Consider the following 23,959-nt stretch of genomic DNA (forward strand, 5'->3'; position numbering starts at 1 on the left):
GTGAGATAATGCACAAGAAGGTAGATCATAAAGAGCAATTGCATCGCCATCAAGAGGATATTATGATATAAGCAAAAGATGCAGCAAGTTGTCAAGTTTTGCAGTTTATAAAAGTATCACCACATGAGCAAGCACCTAGTTATGAACCAATCAAGCAAGAAGTAAACTAGTCCATCAGAGCTCATACAAGGAAGATACATTCTCAACAAGAGATCATTGCAAACACCCACATATGCATCACAAGTCATGTTTAAAGCTTGTTGAAACCAAGTGCCTACTTCTTTTGGTAGACATCTTGTAACAACTAAGCAAGCAATAATATCAACATTAAGCACAAAAACTTTGTGAATTACTAATTTTTCTTATCATCATTTTTCATCATTCACATTAAACAAGTTACATGAAGTGCCATGATTCCCCAAGGAATGCATCATGGGCTAAATATTTGCAGTGATACCTAGATCATAGACCCAATTGAAAAGAACATGAATTCCAAGTAGAACTAAACATAGAGCTAGCATTCAAGCAAGAGCAATGCATAAACAAGTAGCTAGTCATGGGTGATAAGCATTTCATAATATATTGTTCAAGATTAACATTTGATTTAGAAAAGCATTTAGTTCAACATAGTTATATGACAATATCATCAAGGGCATATGCTGCACATTGCTACACAATCACCAACCAATGCACTAGCTCACAAATAGCATAAGGAAATGCTAAGGGTATATATGGGAAGCTCATCTAGTGCAAAGTGTACAAGGTGCAGTATGATACAAATGCAATGGTAAAAGAGATGGGGTTCGACTCAAAATGAAGAAAGCTCATGAGGGGTGAAACCAATCTAGGAAAAGTTCCGTGTCAAAAGAAGAACCACCAAGGATCCCAATTGAGGACCATAGAAAAGATACCAATTGAAGGATCAAAAATTGATATCACTTGAACAAAATGAACTCAAATTGAAAGATCAAATCTGATACGAATGAAAAGATCAAAAGCAAATACCGAAAACCAAAGCAAGTCCTTGGACCAAACTCCCCCTCGAATAAAGCTGAACTCCCCCTCAACAAAAAACACCTAGCAAAAGAAAAGCTAGGAAAAGAAGGGGCAAAAGAAAAGCTCCAACTCCCATCAAAAGGACAAGGAAATCAAAGGAAGGAGCAAAATGCAACCCAAAGACAAGGCAAGACCAAAAGTAAGATAAAGCTCAATTCATGCTATACAATGCAATGATGATACCAATAAGAGGAATTAAAGCATTGCAACATGATTCCACATTTATCAATAAAAGTTTGGGCTAGCAAATATGTCAACAAGGCGCAGATGATCATACAAAGATACTAAGCTAAAATAATACCAAATAAAACAACGTGCCAATACCCAATATGAAGCCTAAGTTAAAGCATGGCACGATGTTCATGTGGATCATCCATCAAGATATACTACAAAGCTAGCATGACAAGATATACATGAAGATCATACATGCTAACATGAAAAGGTGGCTAGCCTACCATGGTATATTCACAACATGATACAAGGAGAAAACATGCAAATAGTATACAAGTGAGTAGTATACAAGAAAGGAAAAACTCACTATACAAGTGTAAAAAGGCCTCTTAAGGGCCATCCAAATGGTGTGGAGAACCATTAAGTCTTGATCACCTCAAGCAAAAGATCAAGTCACTTCGAGCTCATGTTCTCCATCCGCATCCCCGTACCTACACATGAGGGGACAAAATTATACCGAGTCTTGGATCCCGAAGGGTTAGCAAGGCTGTACATAGGAATCCAATACTTGGTCACATGGGTAAAAGATGCACTCAACTTATCATGTGGGTTAGCATGATGAAAATGCTGGTTCAAATGTGATGATTTTGAAACACCCTTGGAAACATGCCTAAAAGGAGCAACTCAAGAAGAAGAACGAGTGCTACCACTAGCAAAAAGGCAATGATCCCCCGAGGTCTTAAGAGAAGAACCAACACAAGCAGCATGAGAACCATGTCATGGACCAACATAAGAAGAACTAGAAGCATGTCCATGTGCATGACCTAACTCACTAGAAAAGGAGTCATAAAACCCATCAATGAAATGTGGCTTCTTACTAGGCTCATAAGTGTTCATGCCATGAACAGGGCTATGAACAACCAAAGGCCTAGAAGCACGAGTTCGCCACATTTGTCTTACACGACAATAGCAAAAGCTCTCTTGATGCCCATCTTTCTCACAATAAGAGCAATGGTACAAAGGCCTATTTTGAGGCATGGTCCGAGAGGACGAATCACCATTCTCATTCAAGTGAGAAGTCCCTTGGGACTTAGAGCAAGAAGCATCAACGTCCACCTTGGTGTGCAATTTAGGATCACACGTGCCATGGGAAAGGCTACGTGGCTTCCTAAAAGCTTTAGCACGTACACGTCACTCGTGTTTGACACGACAAATGCAAAACTCAACGGTATACCCATCTTTCTTGCAAAAGGTGTAATGGAATTTCAGTTTGGAAGTATGAGTTCCAAAAATATGAGAAGCACCCTTGCCACTTGAATTATCTTGGGCAATACCGGAAGAGGTAACAAGCTTAGGAGTAGCTATAGAAGAGCTATCCAAAGCACTAGCACAAGTGCTATCGTCCAAAAACTCATGCTCAACACAAGAAGCCAACTCCGGTTGAGAAGTAGCAATTTTGGAAACATCAACATCGGAGTGACAAGAATTGCGAGAATCAAAAAAGTTAGCACAAAGACTCTTGCTTGTTGTGACCAAAACCTCATTTTCAAATTTGAGGCCATCACAAGTACCACATGGAGCATTTCTCAAATTATCCATCTTCTTTTCAATGCACTTAGCATATGCAGTACGCAAGAGTTTATTTTCTTTCTCTAGGTTGGTACTCATCTCATTGTGCTCAACCAACTTGGCGCTCATAGCATCACGCATTTGCTTTAAAGCCAAAACGTTATTTTCCAATTCAATGCATGATGTGCAAATAACACCACATGAACAAACATCATCATTCACATCAAGCACGATATCATGATTATCACAAGAAGTAAGGAAAGCATCATCATCAAGAACCAAAGAGCACATGCTACAAGGCATAGACTTCATTTCACAAATTTCAGCCCTAGCATGCTCAAGTTGATCTACACATGTGGTGTGAGTCAATTTTAGTTCATTAATTTTAGCAAGCAAAGACTCACATGAAACACATGGTAAAGAAGCATTCAACTTCAACAAAGTAATTTCATCTCTAGCCTTATAAAGATCACTATTCAAGATAACACATGAATTGCATGGAATAGAGGAATTGGATTTCCACATTTCATTTTCAGATTTTAAATCATCATAATCAATTGAGAGTTCATCAAGTAATCTTCTACGAGATTCAAGTTGCTTGTCACCAAGATAAATATCTCTTTTTAGTTTCTCATTTTCAATGAGCAAAACATCACAAGGTTTGCATGGAAAAGGTAAGCTAGACTTGCATGAAGTTGAAGCATTCGCATTATCAAGTCTAGACATATCTAAATTCTTCTTAAGCTCAGCAATCATCTCACCATGAGCACAAAGGCGAGTGAACAAACTAATTATACCTTGGGAGTGTTTACCTCTACTCATCTTGTGAAGCTTGCATCGGAGATCATCTTCTTGAGGCATCTCATCCATCAAAAGATGCATCAATGCCATCGCTTCATCATCCTTGTTCAACTCATCCCGCTTCTTTCTCCACTTGTGGCTGTCCTTGGATGCGACCACACCACCTAAGGACAAAGAACGAATAGAAAAAGAGCTTGGTGCCATAACTCAAAGCACTGGTTAGTATTAGTCAAAAGCAAGCTCAAATCGTGAAAACCAAATCCGCAAGCAAAAATGCCCTTTATCTTATCGCCCCATGGATCGCAAAGCCGATTAAGGTTGTGTGATCCTTAATCAAGCTCTGATACCAATTGAAGGATCAGAACGGGTGACCAGAGGGAGGTGAATGAGAGCCTTTAAAATTCTCTCCGAGAACAAGGCTATATCCCGATTGCCACCCGAAACACACCTCGTTTCTAATCGTAAAGATGACACAAGTCTACTCATGACAAGCTCACCCTAGGAATGATTAGAAATGCTCAAAGCGTAGTGAAAGCAAAAACACCAGCTTAGAACAACTGCTCACAAAGTACCCGAGGAAGCATTTGCTTTAATCAAACATGCAAGATAATTAATTCAAGTGCTAACTGAGAATCACAAAACAACAAGTAATAACCACAAGTAGATCATTGTTGTAAGCAAGAACCTTTACCAAGAATTAAATGGAGTTGTTTGTAGTGCTGAAAAGCACCAGCCAAACATGCATGAGATAACAGCTAAAAGAAGTAAACTAACTGTGTATGTATACTAGTACCACTACTGTTGGCCAAAGCAAATAATGCTTAAGTAATAAACTAATTGATCAAGTAATGATTGCCTATCACTGGCCTTGTAGCATGAAAGCAACGTTTTCACATGTATATCAAAACCAGAACGCTCCTGGCTGCCTATCTGCACCAAAGAGGAGTAGCAGCCTAGCAGATGGTGTTCACCTTGACAGGCTTGCAGGATTGCTGAGCGGTTTGCTATTGTCGTGGGCCAGCGTCATCCGCGCCCTAGGCCAACTGCTCACCTAGGCTGAATGCAGCTGAGCCTCCTGGCAGCTGTGCCGGCCTGGTTGCTAGCCGAGTCTGCCTGAACCGGCCAGGTATGCCTGCCTGGGCCACCAGCACCCCAGCCTGGCCTGCAGCTCCATCAGCCCGCCTAGGAAATGGCTTGCTACTCTAGCCAGCACAGCTACTGGTACCTGGCGTGCGGTGCACACACGCTGGGCACACCCTGCCGCTTGAAGCATGCATCCAGGGAAGAACAAGAACAGAGGAAGAACACAAAAGGCAAAAGAACAAAGCCGCAACTTCAAATAAAAAATAATTCCTCAATACTCCACGGATCGAAGCAAAACTTGAGCATAGAAGCACCTTCACAAGGGCTAATAGATCTATGAAAAAGATCTCGAAAAGCTCAAGTATTCATCACGGATTTTGGGGAAAACCGAACGCCCTTCACAAAGCTCGGTTCTGGGAAAATTTCAAATTCACACCGAATTCGTGAAGTATTTGAGTGGGGATTATACCAAACTTGCTCACAAGGATTGTAGCAAGAAAAGCCCACAACAAATTTCACCGGATTTGGAGCAAATCGCGAAGAACGACAAATCCCCAAAAATACCTCCAAAAAATACAAAAAAGAGAAATCTCAGATGTTGAGAGGATGGAACAAATGAGCACGAATTTGATCTTTGGATTCCTCCACAATGTTCGATTACAAGCCACTCTTAAGCACAACCAAAGCTAAGATGGAAAAAAGATCAAATCAAAGATCCACTCATCTCACTCCCTCTCTTACCCCCAAAGGCTCTCACCAAAAATGAGAAGCCCACCACCTAACAACCCATGAGATGTGGCTGCCCAACAGCCCACTCATCATATATATAGGCATTTGGCGAATGTCTAAAATGCTCTTACATGAAGCATACAACTCAAATACCCTATGGTGTAAAAGCATCCAACTTTTTGTCGGTACATCGAACGGACACGACACGTTCACGACTTCGTTTCGCGTCAATGCAAGCTTCGCGATGGTGCCACGCATCCTCAGACTCGATGCCATCCGGCCGCACCGAACCTGCCCCCCGGTTTTGAGCCAAACCAGTCAAACCCTCTCGCACGCCCTGCCAAGTGTGACACCCCTAGTTTTGAGGTTAAACCGGTTGAACCCTCTTGCACACCCCACAGGCGTGACTCACCCCTTGTTTTGAGGTCAAACCAGTCAAATCCTCTTGCATGCCGCGCATGACGTGACTCACTGATGTCGACGTGTGTCCGACCTCTGCCAAGCCTTCGACACCTCCAAGTATTTTGCTCCCGATCCTTGGCCACCTACTCGACTCGCCTCTATCCCGCTTGACTCAACCGACACCATCTTCATCCCAGTGTACTCTTGCTCTTGCATGCACCATGTGGATCACCCGTGACTCTGCCCGGATTCTTCAGTCCTAGTACATTGGCATGAACCTTTCGCTTGAAATTCACCTCATGCCGTCGACTGCTACGTCGCATCCATCACCTGCACATCACAACACGCACCTCCGGTTAGCTGTTAGCATAATCAAGAACTAGGATTCCTCAGTCCTAGTACATTGGCATGAACCTTTCGCTTGAAATTCACCTCATGCCATCGACTGCTACGTCGCATCCATCACCTGCACATCACAACACGCACCTCCGGTTAGCTGTTAGCATAATCAAGAACATATGGAATATGGACTCAACCAGTAAAGCCTCAAATCATCTAGTCAATCACTCATCACAAATAGACCAAGGCACATGTCAACTTGGTCTCACAGAAATGCACCGACCAACCTATGCGTGAGTTTGGCTGCTCTCTGTCTTGAGTTGCTTTGTTCAACGATGTATCCAGTGTGCGCCGTAGGGGCCACCGTATGAGTTGGTAATGTTCGCTCGGCTCGTGATCGGCTCAGTTTTGGCTTTGGATATTTTTATTTATACACCAAATAGTCTAGTGTGCATAGTGGAACATCATCCTTGGATGGGTTGGTGATGTGTAAGTGACCATGGTAAAGTAGATTTTTAAGGTGCACAGTATAGTCTGATGATCACAATGTAGACCAGATCAGTTGGTGATGGTGTTTTCAACGCATGTGAAGACAAGGCTAGTTCTTTGCCTTGGCCTATAAATACACCTTGGGCTAGTTCATTTCAATTCTCTTGGCACTCATGGAAGTTGATAGGTTTATTTGGAGGTCAAGGGAAAGTTAAGCATTAGGAGTGATTTGAGAGTCTCTTAATTCAAGATTAAGGGCATCATTAGTGTTTTGAGAGTAGCAAATGTATCGTACATACATCTATGGGCCCACTAGAAGGTTTGGACAGTCCCAAATATGGGGCTGGACACCAAGACGCATCTGACATGAAGACTATGGTGCAGGACGGTGTAGTCTACATGGAAAGATAGGAGCTAATTAAGGATTAGGAAAGTACTCATTGTAATAATAGTAGGACTTCTATAGTCATATCCAACTAGTATTTTTGTAAACAACTGACCTGTAACCCTGCCCCCGTGCATATAAGGTGAGGCAGGGACCCCCTCCAAAGCAATCCAATACAACCAACACATGGGACAATAGGGCATTATGCTATTCAGTGGCCCAAACCTATCTAAATCGTGTGTCTATATTTACCTTCGAGTTCCTGATCTTGACGAGCCCCACCAACCAAAACACTACCTCAGGTAGCCCCCTCGGTAGGTTGTTGTGTCTAAACACTGACAGCTGGCGCGCTAGGTAGGGTACCTTGTCGAGAATCCTCTGGCGAACTCGATGGCACAAGTCATCATCAAGTCAATCGTCATGTTTGAAGAAGGCACGACATTCATCTTTGGCTCCTAGGTTTGCATCGTAGACGGCACTGAAAGCTTCTGCCACCATATTACACTCGCCCCGGAGAAGAAGCAGTCAACCATGAAGCTCCAGTGCAAAGCTTAGGAGGATCTCGTCAAGAATTTCGGCGAATTTTCAATTTTTGACCTTGTCAGAGGCTGAGGGGTCAAGTCCGAGTACAACTCGACTTCTTCTTCCAATCGGATTGACTTGCACGAGCCAGTGTAGCAGCCATCGTGCGAGTTGGACTACTCCCCAAGTCGATTCCCATTCGGACTCCGCAAGGCGGCCACTGTCTACCAGGCGGCCTTGTCCAGATCACAATCTTATACGGATGAGATCGAGGACCTTGATTACTACTCAGATCTGAATGAGGAGACTCCTTTGTTAGGTCCGTAGCAGGGCCTGGTAATCAAATCAAGCCCGCAAGGCAGAATTGTCTATTGGCTCAACATGAAACCATCTGCTCCAGCCAAGGATGATGACTCATGCCTCATCACCTACCTTGAAAACTCTCCTGTACTAGAAGGGAGCTCCTCTATCCCCTATCCTAGAAGAAGGTGGCTCTATGGAAGTCATCGCCTCTAGTTCGGGAAGCTTCTCACTAGAGTAGGAAGGTTTTGCTATTCTTGCAAACCAAGATGGTGATCAAGAAGAAGAACAACGGGATAGGAACCCTCAATGTGAACGCCATCCATATGATGTCTCTCAAAATGAACACACTACTGACGTCGTTGGGGAAGAAACTGAAGCTGAAGGAACTCAACAAAGGGCTAGGAACGCGGCGAGAGCAGAGCGTCACCGCCGTCTTGTAGTAAACCTACCAATCCAGAATTTGGATAGAGCGTTCATAGTTCAAACTCGTCATCACCGTACTCCTCTTGCCACCATCACGTCCATAGATCTCATCACCCGTGCGATGCCCCAGAACAAGTACACTGACCAACTGGCAGACCTGGCAGAACTTGCGTACGGGCAACTCAATCGCATTAACCCCATACTGTCAATCCAACCCTCCGGGTCCCACGGGAGCAAACAAGGCAGGAGCCATAGAGGCCCTCCCCTAGGGGGAGCCGAAGGCACCAGACCAAGTCAAGACGGTGGCGCCAGACCAAGTCAAGTCGGAGGCAGAAGACCTAGCCAAGCAGGAGCTGAAGGGAGCTGGGTAGGACCCTCGGGAGGCCACGGCCACCATGGGGGCACACTAGAATGATGAGCAGAAGACCTCCGTAGCAAGGTAAATGCCAGCCATGACGCTCGTACCATCATCGAGGGCCAGCACTGTGAGCGCGAGCAAGATTCTGAACAATCAGCAAATGAAGTCGACGGGTTCCCCGCCTTCTCCAGACGCATGAGAAGGATGATTCTACCTGAGAAGTTCAAGCCCTCGGGTATCAGCAAGTACAACGACAAGCAAGATCCAGTGCAATGGCTCGGTGCATCTCGCTGTCAGTCCAATCAGCTGGCGGAAACAATGACACTAAAGTAGTCTATTTCCCCATCCACATGGAGGCGATGCCTCTCACATGGCTTGAATCACTGGAGAAGAACTCTGTTGACTTGTGGCAAGACCTAAAGGTGGCGTTCACCAGGAACTACGTAGGGGCAATGCAGTGTCCTGGCAACAGGATCGATTGTCCCAAGTCAAGCAACAAGAAGGTGAAACTCTGTGGAGGTACGTACATCGCTTCTTTGACAAAAAGGCCACAATCATGGATGTTACAGAGCGCGACGTCATCAACTATTTCCAAAATGGCCTCCTCGATCGGCGGATGTTCCAAGACTTTGGCAGAAGACGCCCCAGTGGTGTAAAATCTCTAAAGATCATGGCTTAGACTTTAGCGGATGAGGAAGATTGGGAGATCAAAAGGTTCGAATCCAACCGCAACAAGGGCCAAAGCAACAACAATCAAAACAGCAATGGCCAACACAATGACAAGAACCGCAATGATCGCCCTAACAACAACAACTAAAATAGCCACTCGGAAAGTCAAAACCACAAGTGCAAGCCAGACAACACAAACGTGGCACTACAACACTTTGTAGAATCCCCCAAGAGTAGTGGTAACAAGAATTGTGATAGGCCTTCGTTCAGTAAATTCCTACAGAAGCAGTGCCTATGGCACCCGTACCACAAGCACTCTAAATGGGACTATATCAGCCTACATAGAGCCATGAAGGACGCACCAAAACCATCAAGCACCAAAGACAAGGGCAAGGCCAAGGAAGACGAAGATGACGGGACCAATGATAAGTTCCAAACGGTCACCGCCACCAAACGGTCCCAGAAGCTTACCCTATGGGAGATAATTTCCATCGAGCCTGCAGCGCCTACATTTCTCAAGTGGTCCGAAGTGCCAATTACCTTCCCCAGGGTGGACCAATGGACTCGTTTTTCAAATCATAGGCGATATCCTCTCATCTTGGACCTGGTGGTCGCATGCTCCAGACTCACCAAAATACTCATCGATGGAGGCAGTGGCCTTAACGTCCATTTCGCCAAGACGCTAAAAAAAATGGGCCTCGACATCACTGACATGCTCACGCCGATGAACTCTCGATTCTACGGTATCATCCCAAGCAATGTGGTTGTACCCCTCGAATAGGTGGTTTTGCCAGTTACCTTCAGGATCAAAGAACGCTACCAGTTAGAGTACATTCAGTTCGAGGTGGCGGACTTCATAACATGATGCCTCACTCTAGTATCCCATAACCACGTAGATGAAATGTCAATGGTATGTGCATGGAACAAGAGATCACGAATGGTCCATTGCTTGTGACCCATGTGGCAAAAAGGGCAGACCCACATAGAACAATGCAATACGGTGAACTGATGAGTCAAGGCACCACCTATTTATTGAGCACTATGGAAGGCATGCAATCTCGGTGTGGCAGGCCAAAGTTGTAATGAAAAACGTGAGCACAGCTGATATATCAATTTTACACTCTGTAGAGGTTGTACACTTCCACCATAAGTTGCATAAAAGTTCAAGAAAACCTTAGACCCAAGCATGCTGTGCAAAAGTAGGCACTTATCACACTATCAAGGTGTGACTGCATAGGGACGCTACGAGGCCTTTTCAAACATTCCCTAATAACTGATAACCTGCTAAGGTTTCCTCATAAGGGGATGAACTCTCCCCCATGTGGTGCATACACCCCTTGGCTAGACAAGCCATGGCACAACCTATGAGCCCCTCTTGCCCTTACGGTAAGACTATCACAAACTAGAGTCTCTAATTAGTTAGCCAAGACCAAAGCCCATTGGTCTTACGGTTGTACTGTTTTCCTAGGTGGTCGCTCCATGTTCCAACTAATGCAAGATATTCTTGTAAAATAAGCATAGATAGTAGGATGGTTAGGGACACTTGCCTTTCTCCAAAGAAAAGTCACTTTGACTGCTCTTCAGCTCTTGCTCTCTTGAAACCCTTAATCTTTAAATCTTTCGAACAGCGATCCTTCTACTCAAAGCAATCACCGGCACAAACATACAAGCAAATAAACAAGTACCACTAAGAACAATACACCAAAACAAAAGAAAAGCTTTAAAAATAGTGTACTAAAGCATAGGGCTCGATTCTAGGATCACGCAAATGCAAGGAACTAAGGTTGAAATGGTACAACTATCGAGAGGTTTGGATTATAAAAGAAAAGACAAGGGCTACATGCTTCATTTGTCTTAGCTCAGGAAAACAATGTAAAGATATTTTAGAGAAATATCCTTAGTTGGAATTAATCAAGTCATATTCATAAATGAAAAGTTGATGTAAAACTTAGTCCAATTTTATTTATAAATATTTATGTACAATTTATGCAAATTAATATTTGAGTTTAAAAGAAGCATGTAAAAGCATCTAAGCATATAACTTTATGATTCGTGTTGAACTAACCAAATACAATTAAAAACACATTGATATTTATATTAGCCATAATAACATTCAATTACGAAAACTCGAGATATAACCTATGTAGCTTTTATTTATAAAATAAATTAAATACTCATTAATCAAGTTGATTTTAATTGATGAAAAGCTAAGGTATATCTCTAATTTGCTTTTAATTAGAAAACTTGTTTAAATAAACATTAATCAAACTAACATTTAGTATGAAAACACGGGGTTAACTCTAATTAGATTTTAGTTAGAAAAGCAAATATAAAGTACCTAATCATATTAATATTGTAAATTAATTACAAAATAGAAAATATGATTAACATTTCTTCTAATGCGTGATTTAAGTTGAGATGAATCTACCGCAACAAGAACAAGATTAAAGAGAGCTAAAACGTGATAGATAAGGAAGCTCTAGGGACTTGCTGGCAAGGCTTAGAAACTTCCAGGGGCTTAACTATGAGAAACCGAGGGCACAAACCTAATTTCATATAGAAACTTGATGGCTAATGTGCAAAAGCTTAGAGATGGACTGGATCGTGAGAATCTCAACTTTCTAAGGACTTTTTCACAAAACCTACGAGACACAAACTTTTAGATCAGGATTTCCTTTTTCTTCGAGGGTAAAGTGCAAAAGCATCTTATCTTCTTCAACCTTCAGTTTGATGGAGTCAGCTCATGGCTAGGACCGGACCAGGCGGCGGTGGCACCCGGGACGGGCAGCTTGCGTGGCCACCGTAGGCGGCGGCGGTGCGGCGCTCGGGTGGTGGCAAGGCTGCTCGGCGCGGGTGGCGTGTAGATGGGCAGTGGTGGTGGTGCAGGCGAGCGGTGGTGACGCGGAGGGGCGGGGCTTGGCGGCGGCCGTCGGTGGCGGCACGGCGTATGCGAGCGGTGGTGGCGGCGGTGCTAGCAGCTGCACAGGCCCCTATCACCCATGGCCGGCAGCCATGAACAACAGAGAGAAAAAGAAAGAGAAGGAGAGATCATCGGGGACAGCCACAATTCTCACACCGGAGCAGCAAAACAGAATGAGGACAACAAGAGTATCGTGTTGACGCCAGTTTTTGACACATGTTAGGGTCGGCGTCAAGGAGAGAAAAGTGGCCAATGCGGATAAGCAAGAAGTTGTGGCTGAGGGAGTCGGCCGATAGAGCTACAGTGTTTCAGCCGATTAGCCGAGGGAGTCGATGAGGATTGGCCGATTGGGAGCCAAAGCAGCTTGGCTGATATGGGCCTAAATGGGCCAAGGCAATGACAAGATGAAGACAGGGATTGGCCCATAGAAAAGTTGATTAGTGTTCGACTCCGATGTGAGTTATATCGGTATGTAAATATTTGTTATTTTGAATTAGAGATAAAATCATAGTCGGTTAGTAAATTAGTTCTAGCAATGTATAAATAGGTGCCTCGTAAGGCTTGTAAAAGAACACAACAATCATCAATATAAATCTACTTTTTCACGTAAACTTTACTTTTGAGTCAGCGACTTCGCCAAATCCTTTCTGTTTTCACAACTTCGTGTGAGTTCGTAGGACTGCATCGACACGACCTCTAACCAATTCGTAAGTTTCGCGTATTGACTAATATCTAAGCTTTAACTTCAGGCACATCACTGTTGTTTCATTTAGATTTATTCACCAGTTATTGATATTTACTAGAATTATAGGTTTTACCTATTATTTTAGTTTTATCAATAGTTATCCAGCTTGAGACACGAACTATCGGCTATATCAATATTTTACAGCCGATTAGATTTCTTTCAAGTGTTGTCTTTGTAGCATTGTTTAGGTTACTCCAGTAGTTTCTTTTACAATTGCCATGTGATCGTCGACTGTTTCATAGCTGGTTAACTTTACACTAATTTGGCCGATTCGCTGATACACCCTTTAAAATAGATCGGAACTTTAGCCGATCGAACCTTTAGAATTTAATACCTTTCTTTCCTTGTCAATCAATAGGTCAGATTGATTGGGATGCCACACGAATCACACCAGGGCGATAACCCGAACAGGAGCTAAGCAGATTCTTCCGGGTCGTGTGTGCGACGTAGGAGCCAGAACCATCATCCGATTTTTAGCGTCAACACACTTTTGGCACGCCCAGTGGGATAGAAGCAAGATCCAACATGTTGAAGGCTGCTGAAATCTCGAAAGACAAGTTCATTGAAGTCACCGAGGCAGATCTCAAGGACGACCAGAAGGATGAGTTGGCAAAGGCTATGGAAAACTTCAAGAAGGCATGCCTGCAGTCCTACAACTGTACCAGAAGCTCTTCGGACTCCTCGCCAGATCACCATCGCCGAAGACTCGGGGAAGATGTCCGAGATGATCCAGCAGTCTGTTTATCAGGCTATGATTGATTAGTCCAAGATGATGACCCACACGATGTACAATGTCGTCATCAGTTCTATGGCCAACGGTGCGGCATAGGGGTATCAAGGACCAGCTTACGCCCTCCTATCAGCGCACGGGTCAGAAACTTTTCGGCTGCACCCAACATGCTCCAATCGGCTCCTCAGCTGATGCAGGTGCAGGGCGGGGGGGCGGGGGGTACAGCACCACATTGCCCCTAGGTTATAGCGGTGCACCACCTTTCCAATCGCATGTATCGTTCCACTCTACATGTAACGCCCGTAAAAATCTACCAAATTAAATCACTCACTAAAAATGCATTCCAAAATTTTCCGACCGCTGAGCCCCGGCAAATCCCTTCCTTTCCGTCAGACCCGTCGTTCCGGCCCTGACCCGTCAACCCTCTTTTTCCGCTCCCCGTAATTTTCGCTGCGTGCCCGTCCAATCCATCACGCGTGCCGTCAAATTCCGCAACTTTCGCCGAGCTGCCCCTCCCTTTTTCCTCCTCCTTTTTCCTCTCCTCTTTCCCCTTTTTCTTTTTCCTATTTTTTTCCCTTCTTCTTCCTCCTTCCTCCTTTCTCTCTCTCCTTCCTTTTCTCCTGCTGCCCCCTTCTTTTCCCCTGGTGCCTAGCGCTTGGTTCCTGGCGCCGCCCGTGCGCCCCAGGCCACGACGGCCGTCCCCGGCCTCACCGGCGCGGGGGCCGCGCTGACCAGCGCCGTACCCGGCCGCCCGCTCCCGACCGCCCGCACACGCCCGCGCAAGCCCGAGCGCCCGCACCCGGCCGCCAGCTCCCGGCCGCCCGCGCCAGGCCGACGCCTGCCGCACGCGCGCCTGCGACTGCGTTGCGCCCGCCCGTGCGCCTCGGGCCGCACGTGTCAAGCCGACGCCGCCGGCCGCGCTGGACTGTCTGCCGGCCCGTCTTCGGCTGTCCCCTCCCGGCGCGCTTCCCCACGAAGTCGCCGCCCCCTGTGCCTCCTCGTCGACCACGCCGCCACGCCATCCACGAGCAAGCCCGCCCCGGCACACCACCGGCCGGAAAAATCCCGGCCACCATCATCACCACCGGCCGCTTCCTCGCCGGCCTATAAAAAGGGGCAACGCCCCGGCTCTCCACACCACCACCGCCGTTAGCCTCACCACCGCCCCTCCCCTGTTTCCCCCGTGCGCCCAACCGCCGCCTCCACCATGCGCCGTCGCCCCTACCCATTGCCGGCCACTCCACCTCCCATGTCCAACTCCCCAAGGTAAGGGGCAAAATGGGACCCCCTCCACCTCCTCCACCCCACGGCTCACCACCGGCGAGGCCCGGCCGGTCGGCCCCCCCACCGGCCCCTTCCCTTTTTCCACTCTTGGGCACGATTCAAGGAAGAAGAAGGGGAAAAATCCCCTTCAATTTTGATCTGCCCCTCCCCTTCCTCCTATTTGCAAACCGGCCCTTCCACCTCTCTCAGAAAAGTTTCGCGGATACGCCCTTCCACCCTTCAGAAGTAATTACAAATAGGTCCCTAGTTCTCGCGGTTTAGTCCTAAACCTCATTTTAAAGCCCCTAATACTCCTTTAACCCGTCATTTCATGCGCCAAACTTCCTCCAATCGATCCCAAATTCGACCACAACCTCCCCTCATATATTTCCGCTGAGGCATATCCAAAGTTCATGAAAATACCCTTCCTACCTATTTTCCGTTCACATTTCCTTTTCGGAGCTCAACGGGTAAAATCTTTTTCCTTTTTATTTATTGTGTGCTCATTGGTGTGTGCTGTAGATCGCGGAGTACCCGAGGAGGAGCACGAGGAGGAGTTCGACCGTGAGCCCGAGCCCGAGGACCAGTACCGTGAGCAGGAGCTCCCGGAAGGCTTTGAGAACGGCAAGTCCAATCTCACCCTTTGATGCATATTTAATACCTAGTTTTTCAGACACAACCTATTGGCCTGTTTTATAAAATGCATATTGTTTTATCGCAAGACATGGTTGGATAGCCACCCCTTGGTTGTTATGATCATTCCTTGTTGTCCTATATTTATCTCTAAATATCAGTTGCCTGTTTAGATGATAAATACTGCTAGAATGCTTAGGAACTCGTTACCTAAATTCAATCATGACTACATCTGTTTATTTGGAAAATAAATGTGTGAGTGTGTTCAACTGAGGAGTTTGGTTTTCGGGTGTAAAGAAAAGTGGTGCGTGGATGAGATGGATGGGCGTTTCTTGTGTGGAATGCCGCATTGTTGAGCTCGTACCTTAGTGGTTGAGCAGAGTTGGGAGATATCCATCTTGTCGTAGCTAAGGACCGAGTTGATGTGTCATCTTGCCTGATTCCACCATCGTGCAACCAATCGACCGTTGTATGGGCAACGGCTTAGCATAAACCCCACTAGCTAAACTGCTAGGCTTCAGGTGTGCTGGTGAGCGACGGGAGCCCATGGAAAAGGACTAAGCTCTTGGTGACTTAGGTCCCAGTTTCGGCCCTATGGATGGGTTGCTAACCCCTTGGGTGATTCCGTGTTGAGTAGTCAGTGTTGGCTAAGGTGGGTAATGGCTTTGTTAGGATCCGCACCATCACTAAGGTGATCATGATGTGGTACCCTACTTGTGGGAAAAGTGTACAACCTCTGCAGAGTTAAAACCTATCCGGGTAGCCGTGTCCACGGCATTGGACGAGTTACAGCTCGGTCACACAACTAGCTTTTGGAGATGGTTGCTTTTTGTCGGGATACGAGGTAGGCTACACTAGTGCAATTTAAAAATTCTACCGCGTATAACCAGGAAGAACTGCCGTATAAGGATCACGGGATTACCACTTGACGCACTACTGGTGCGGAAGATGTAGATATGCGTCGATGCAGTGAAGACGATGACGTAGTCGTACGTAGTCGATCACGTCCAGCAGCTCCTCAGCAGCTCGTCCACGTGCAGCAAGATTGCCTCCGGTGCCGCGGCTCGTCGTCGGCTCGTCGTGGCTCGTCGGCGGCTCGTCCAAGTGCTGCAGGCGCAACACCTCCAAGGTATCCACACGTGCAGGGAGGAAGTGTGGCAAGCCGGACTGCTAGATCCGTGAGTTGCAACAGGCGAGGGCGTGGGAGGCGCGGCAGGTGTGTTTCGCTAAAAGGTGTAAACCCTAGGGCGCCCCCACCCCTCTATTTATAGAGGTTCCTGACGGGCCTCTGGATCCGAGGCCCATTAGTACTTCTAAACCTAATCCAACTCGGATCTGATCCGAATTGGGCTTCCAGCTCCTTAAGTGTGTGACCCTATGGGTTCGGATACGTATAGACATGGCCCGAGTACTCCTACTCGGCCCAATAGTCGGTAGCGGCCTCTAGCAAGACGTGCCAACTCCTATACGCACACGAAGATCATATTAGACGAACCATCACAACATAATATACATGCTATTCCCTTTGCCTCACGATATTTGGTCTAGCTTCAAGCCGACCGCTCTTTCTCGATCCTATGATTCGGAATCCCTTTGTAGGTTAACTCTTAACCGTACGTAGCATGGCCATGCATTTTCAGATCCGATCACTCGAGGGGCCCAGAGATATCACTCTCAATCAGAGAGGGGCAAATCCCATCTTGATTGACCATGTCTCATAGCATGCTTCTTGACAAACCCGAAAGCTACCTTTATAACTACCCTGTTACGGCGTAGCGTTTGATAGCCCCTAAGTAGGTCGATCCACATCTAGAACACATGCGACAATCTCAGGTCTAAGGACAAAGCGTATATGTTGTTTAAAGAGAGAACTACTTCTCGTGTTGGGTCAGTCCTAGCACATGTCTCCACATGTGTCCACATTATTAGTTCAATATCTCCATGTCCATGACTTGTGAAACATAGTCATCAACTAATACATGTGCTAGTCTAATATTCATGTGTGTCCTCACATGAACTCTGACTAGGGACAACTTTAGAATAACCATACAAGTAAAGAGTTTCACATACAATTCACATAATTGCAAATCAATTCAAGTAGCCTTCAATGGATATTCAATGAACACAACATACAAATCATGGATACAAATGGAATATCATCATCTCTATGATTGCCTCTAGGGCATACCTCCAACAGTCTCCCACTTGCACTAGAGTCAATCTAGAAGGTACCTAATACCCATAGCTCTTACATGCGCATCATGCTTAGCCTGCGAGAGTGGTTTTGTCAACGGATCAGAAAAGTTCAGATCCGTGTGTATTTTGCATATCTTGATCTCACCCCGGTTAACGAAGTCTCGAATGAGATGAAATCGCCGCATTACGTGTTTGTTCTTCTGGTGGTTCCTTGGCTCCTTTGCTTGCGCAATTGCCCCATTGTTATCACAGTAGAGATTCAATGGGCTGGACGCATTCGGGAACACACCAAGCTCAATGAGGAAATTCCTTATCCAAACACCTTCCTTCACGGCTTCCGAAGCCGCGATGTACTCGGCTTCTGTCGTAGAATCGGCCACCGTCTCCTCCTTGGAACTCTTCCAACTAACAGCACCACCATTTAGCGTGAACACAAATCCTGATTGTGACTTTGAATCATCTCTGTCGGTTTGGAAACTAGCATCGGTGTAACCTGTTACAACGAGCTCCTCCTCACCTCCATAGACGAGGAACATATCTTTAGTCCTTCTCAAGTACTTAAGAATGTTTTTCACCGCTGTCCAGTGACTCTCACCTGGATCAGATTGGTGTCTGCTTGTCATACTTAGCGCATATGAAACATCTAGGCGAGTACTTATCATTGCATACATGATAGATCCAATAGCCGAGGCATATGGCACTCTACTCATGCGATCCCGCTCATCAGCAGTCGAAGGACACTGAGTCTTGCTGAGATGTATGCCATGTGACATAGGCAAGAACCCTTTCTTTGCCTCTTCCATGCTGAACCGCTTCAACACTTTGTCGATGTAAGTATCTTGGCTTAAACCTATAAGCCTTCTCGATCTATCTCTATAGATCTTAATGCCCAGAATATATGCCGCTTCCCCTAAGTCCTTCATCGAAAAACTATTTTTCAGTGAAGTCTTTACGGACTCAAGCATAGGAATGTTATTTCCAATCAGTAATATGTCATCCACATATAAGATTAGAAATACTACAGAGCTCCCACTAACCTTCTTGTAAACACAAGACTCTTCTTCGTTCTTGGTGAAGTCAAACCCTTTGACCACTTCATCAAAACGAATGTTCCAACTCCTAGATGCTTGCTTCAATCCATAAATGGATCTCTGAAGCTTGCATACCTTTCCAGCATTTTTCGGATCGACAAAACCCTCGGGCTGTATCATATACACGTCCTCAGCTAGGTTTCCATTCAGGAAAGCTGTCTTGACATCCATCTGCCATATCTCATAATCGAAATATGCAGCTATAGCTAGAATAATCCGAATGGACTTAAGCATCACTACGGGCGAGAAGGTCTCGTCGTAGTCAACTCCTTGAACTTGTTGAAAACCTTTTGCGACAAGTCGTGCTTTATAGATGTGAACATTTCCATCCACGTCCTTTTTCTTCTTATAGATCCACTTGCACTCTATGGCTTTAACACCATCAGGCAGGTCAATCAAGTTCCAAACTTGATTGTCTCCCATGGACTCTATTTCGGATTGCATGGCACTCTGCCATTTTTCGGAGTCTGGGTCCATCATTGCTTCTGCATATGTCGCAGGCTCATCATTGTCCAACAATAATATTTCCCGCATTTCGCGGAGCCTTGCTGACCTTCGTGGTTGTGGCGGTGCTTCTCTTGCCATGGGTATCTCAACTTGTTCTGCTACGTTAGCATCACTCATTGATTCTTGCCCGATCGGCTCATCTTGAACTTCTTCAAGATGCACTGTCTTTCCACTCTTTTCTCCTTTGAGAAACTCTTTCTCTAGGAAAACCCCGTTCTGAGCGACAAACACTTTGCTTTCTGATCGGTTGTAGAAATAATATCCCAAAGTTTCCTTTGGATATCCCACGAAAATGCACTTATCCGACTTGGGTGTGATCTTGTCTGACTGAAGTCGCTTGACAAAAACTTCACATCCCCAAATCTTTAGAAAAGACAAACTAGGAACCTTTCCAGTCCATATCTCATATGGTGTCTTAACTACGGATTTAGATGGTACCCTATTAAGTGTGAAAGCTGCTGTTTCTAGAGCGTATCCCCAAAATGACAACGGTAGGTCCGACTGGCTCATCATTGATCGAACCATGTCTAACAAAGTTCGATTACGTCGCTCGTACACACCGTTTCTCTGAGGTGTTCCAGGCGGCGTAAGTTGTGGAACAATTCCGCAACTCTTTAGATGATTGCTAAACTCGTGGCTCAAATACTCGCCTCCACGATCAGATCGTAAGGCCTTAATTTTCTTGCCACGCTGATTTTCAACTTCATTCTGAAATTCCTTGAACTTTTCAAAGGTTTCAGACTTGTGCCTCATTAAGTAGACATAGCCATATCTACTAAAATCATCAGTGAAAGTTATGAAGTATTGGAATCCTCCTCTAGCCGTCGTGCTCATTGGTCCGCATACATCACTATGTACGAGTTCTAACAAGTCTACTGCTCTCTCAGGAAATCCTGTGAAAGGCGTCTTGGTCATCTTGCCTAGCAAGCAAGCCTCACATGTCTCGTATGATTCAAAATCAAACGAAGTTAGTTTTCCATCAGAATGGAGCTTCTTCATGCGCTTTTCACTTATATGACCCAAACGACAATGCCACAAGTAGGTAGGACTCAAATCATTAGGCCGAGGCCTTTTAGCACTTACATTATAGACAGGTGAACCATCAAGATTTAAAACAAATAATCCATTCACAATGGGTGCAAAAGCCATAAACATATTATTCTTAGAGATCACACAACCATTGTTTTCACTCGCAAATGAATAACCATCCTTCATCAAGCATGAAGGAGACAAAATGTTTCGACTTAAACTAGGAACAAAATAACAATTATTCAACTCCATAATAAATCCTGACGGGAGGTGGAGTTGCATCGTCCCGACGGTCAACGCAGCAACTCTTGCATTATTGCCCACGCGGAAATCAACTTCTCCTCTTTCCACGCTTCTACTTCTTATCATTCCCTGCATCGAATTGCAAATATGAGCAACCGATCCGGTATCAAATACCCAAGAATTAATAATTGTATCAGCGAGAAATATGTTGTCTATAACATTAACAACAAGCGTACCTGAGGTAGAAGTACTCTTACTTCTGCCATTCTTCAACGAAGCTAGGTACTGCTTGCAGTTTCTCTTCCAGTGACCAAGTTCATGACAGTAAAAACACTCTTTGTTTGGAGCAGGTCCAGGTCCAGCTTTAACCTTGGGCGCTGGGTTTGGCTTGGACGTTCCAGCCTTGCCCTTCTTCTTCCAAGAATTGCCCTTCTTCTTAAAGCTAGGCTTGTTCTGTATAGCCATCACATGGCTGGTACTAGCGCTTTTCTTGATGTCTACCTCTGCTGTCTTGAGCATACCACACAGTTCATTCAAACCCTTCTCCGTCCCAAGCATATGGTAGTTCGAGATGAAGTTCCCATAGCTAGGCGGAAGAGATGAAAGAATGAAGTCAGTGGCCAACTCTTTGCCCATTGGGAAGCCCAGCTTCTCCAATCGCTGAGTGTAACCAACCATCTTGATTACATGTGGTCCTACTACTGCGCCTTCTGCTAACTTGCACTCCAGAAAGGCTTTGGACACATTGAACCTTTCGGTCCTAGCCTGTGTCTGGAACATGTCCTTGAGCGCCACGATCATATCGTGTGCCTCATGATTTGTTTCGAACTGCATCTGCAGCTCGGGTTCCATGCAAGCAAGCATAAGGCAGCTTACCTCAAGATTAGCATCAAATGCCTTCTTGTAAGCAGCCTTAACGGCAGCAGATGCATCATCAGCAGGTACTGGTGGTAGTGGGGTGTCTAGAACATCTTCCTTTTTATCGGCCCTGAGAACAATTCTCAGGTTACGGATCTAATCCGAGTAGTTTGTTCCATTCAACTTGTCCTTCTCAAGGACCGAACGCAAAGCAAACGATGTGGTGGTGTTGCTAGGTGCCATTTAATCTACAACAAAAGTAATGCAAAATACACTAAGACAAACGTATCCATGATAGAGCAAATTACATTAAACTATTTTAACAGAATCTACTCCCACTAAAATCAATATCCCTCTATTAAAACTTAGTGATTCAGGATCCACAACTAACAAGTCCACTAGTGAGCTTTAGCATCACCGCTAGCAAACGAGGTAGATCGGTAAGCAACTTTTGCTAATCATATCACATATGACTCCTGTTGTTGGATGACATCTCTATGTCTCGGCGCCCAACCTTTATGCCCCAAGGTCCTTAACCGCTAAGATAACCTCGTTAAGCAAACCAACCCTTATGCGTGTAAGTGTCCGACACAAACCCGTCTAGTCAAGGAAAACTAGTGGCACCCTAATTTCATAGACCCACTACTAATTGTACAAGACATGGGACGGTGCAAGTTTTAGTTGGGAGGGCATACTAACTTAAACTTTGTGAGGGATCGTTCTACTTCTAACATCACAGCATGCAGAAAGTAAAATATAAACAGAATAGCATTCACACAGTTGTGACACAGTAGGCCCGTTTTCATATGGTGATCTCCATCTCCACAGAACCTGTTCACCATGGTGATCTCCATCTCCATGTTCCACGTGCGCCATCCTCCTAGTGATGAGTCCTCTAAGAACTAGAGCATGCTATTACGCCTAATAGCTAGTAAAGAATCTAGTAATGAAGATTACATAGTTGCTTGGGTCATCACAGATTGGTACGCAGACCATTAAATACAATAAAGTGACAACACATATGGCTCCTGCCGTGTTGCTGTACGCCCGACACGCAGGTCACGAATGAGTTACACACATGCATCACATACACAAGGGGGCCATACTGATCACAAGATACAAACATACATCCTGCAAAACAGAGTTAGGCATCCTAACGTTCCAAACTTCGGATGCCCGAAACTCCATCTTCCAAGCCGAATTCGGGAAATCTAATTTCGCCAAAAATGGCAAAGCCGTTGAATTTCATGTGTAACTTTTTTTGTAGATCAATTTTCATATAAAATTCGCCCCAATCCGAGATCGTACCGAAAAGTTACGGCTGATTTACCGAAGCATACGCATACGGCAAAAATCCCGACCCCGGCAGTAGATCCCATCTACTATTGCACATCTACTGCGCCTGGCGTATGACCCTGGATTTCGATTCGACCAATCATATTGATCTTCGCTCACTGCAACTGGATTTACGTGTATCACTTAACTCCGATGGCGGAAACCGACCGGTAGGAGTATGTCGTTACACTACCATTGCAGCAAGGGCACGAAAACAGGACATAGATCAAACGGAAAACACGCATATCTCCATATGCACACATCCCGAATCCAAAACTAAGCAGCTACGGCTCTGATACCACTGTCGGGATACGAGGTAGGCTACACTAGCGCAATTCAAAAATTCTACCGCATATAACCAGGAAGAACTGCCGTATAAGGATCACGGGATTACCACTCGACGCACTACTGGTGCGGAAGATGTAGATATGCGCCGATGCAGTGAAGACGATCACGTAGTCGTACGTAGTCGATCAACGTAGTCGTACGTAGTCGATCACGTCCAGTAGCTCCTCAGCAGCTCGTCCACGTGCAGCAAGATCGCCTCCGGTGCCACGGCTCGTCGTCGGCTCGTCGTGGCTCGTCGGCGGCTCGTCGGCGGCTCGTCCAAGTGCCGCAGGCGCAACACCTCCAAGGTATCCACACGTGCAGGGAGGAAGCGTAGCAAGCCGGACTGCTAGATCCGCGAGTTGCAACAGGCGAGGGCGTGGGAGGCGCGGTAGGTGTGTTTCGCCAAAAGGTGTAAACCCTAGGGCGCCCCACCCCTCTATTTATAGAGGTTCCTGACGGGCCTCTGGATCCGAGGCCCATTAGTACTTCTAAACCTAATCCAACTCGGATCTGATCCGAATTGGGCTTCCAGCCCCTTAAGTGTGTGACCCTATGGGTTCGGATACGTATAGACATGGCCCGAGTACTCCTACTCGGCCCAATAGTCGGTAGCGGCCTCTAGCAAGACGTGCCAACTACTATACGCACACGAAGATCATATTAGACGAATCATCACAACATAATATACATGCTATTCCCTTTGCCTCACGATATTTGGTCTAGCTTCAAGCCGACCGCTCTTTCTCGATCCTGTGATTCGGAATCCCTTTGTAGGTTAAC

The sequence above is a fragment of the Setaria viridis genome, chromosome 2, assembly GCF_005286985.2.
Source record: "Setaria viridis chromosome 2, Setaria_viridis_v4.0, whole genome shotgun sequence".
Taxonomy (NCBI): Eukaryota; Viridiplantae; Streptophyta; class Magnoliopsida; order Poales; family Poaceae; genus Setaria; species Setaria viridis.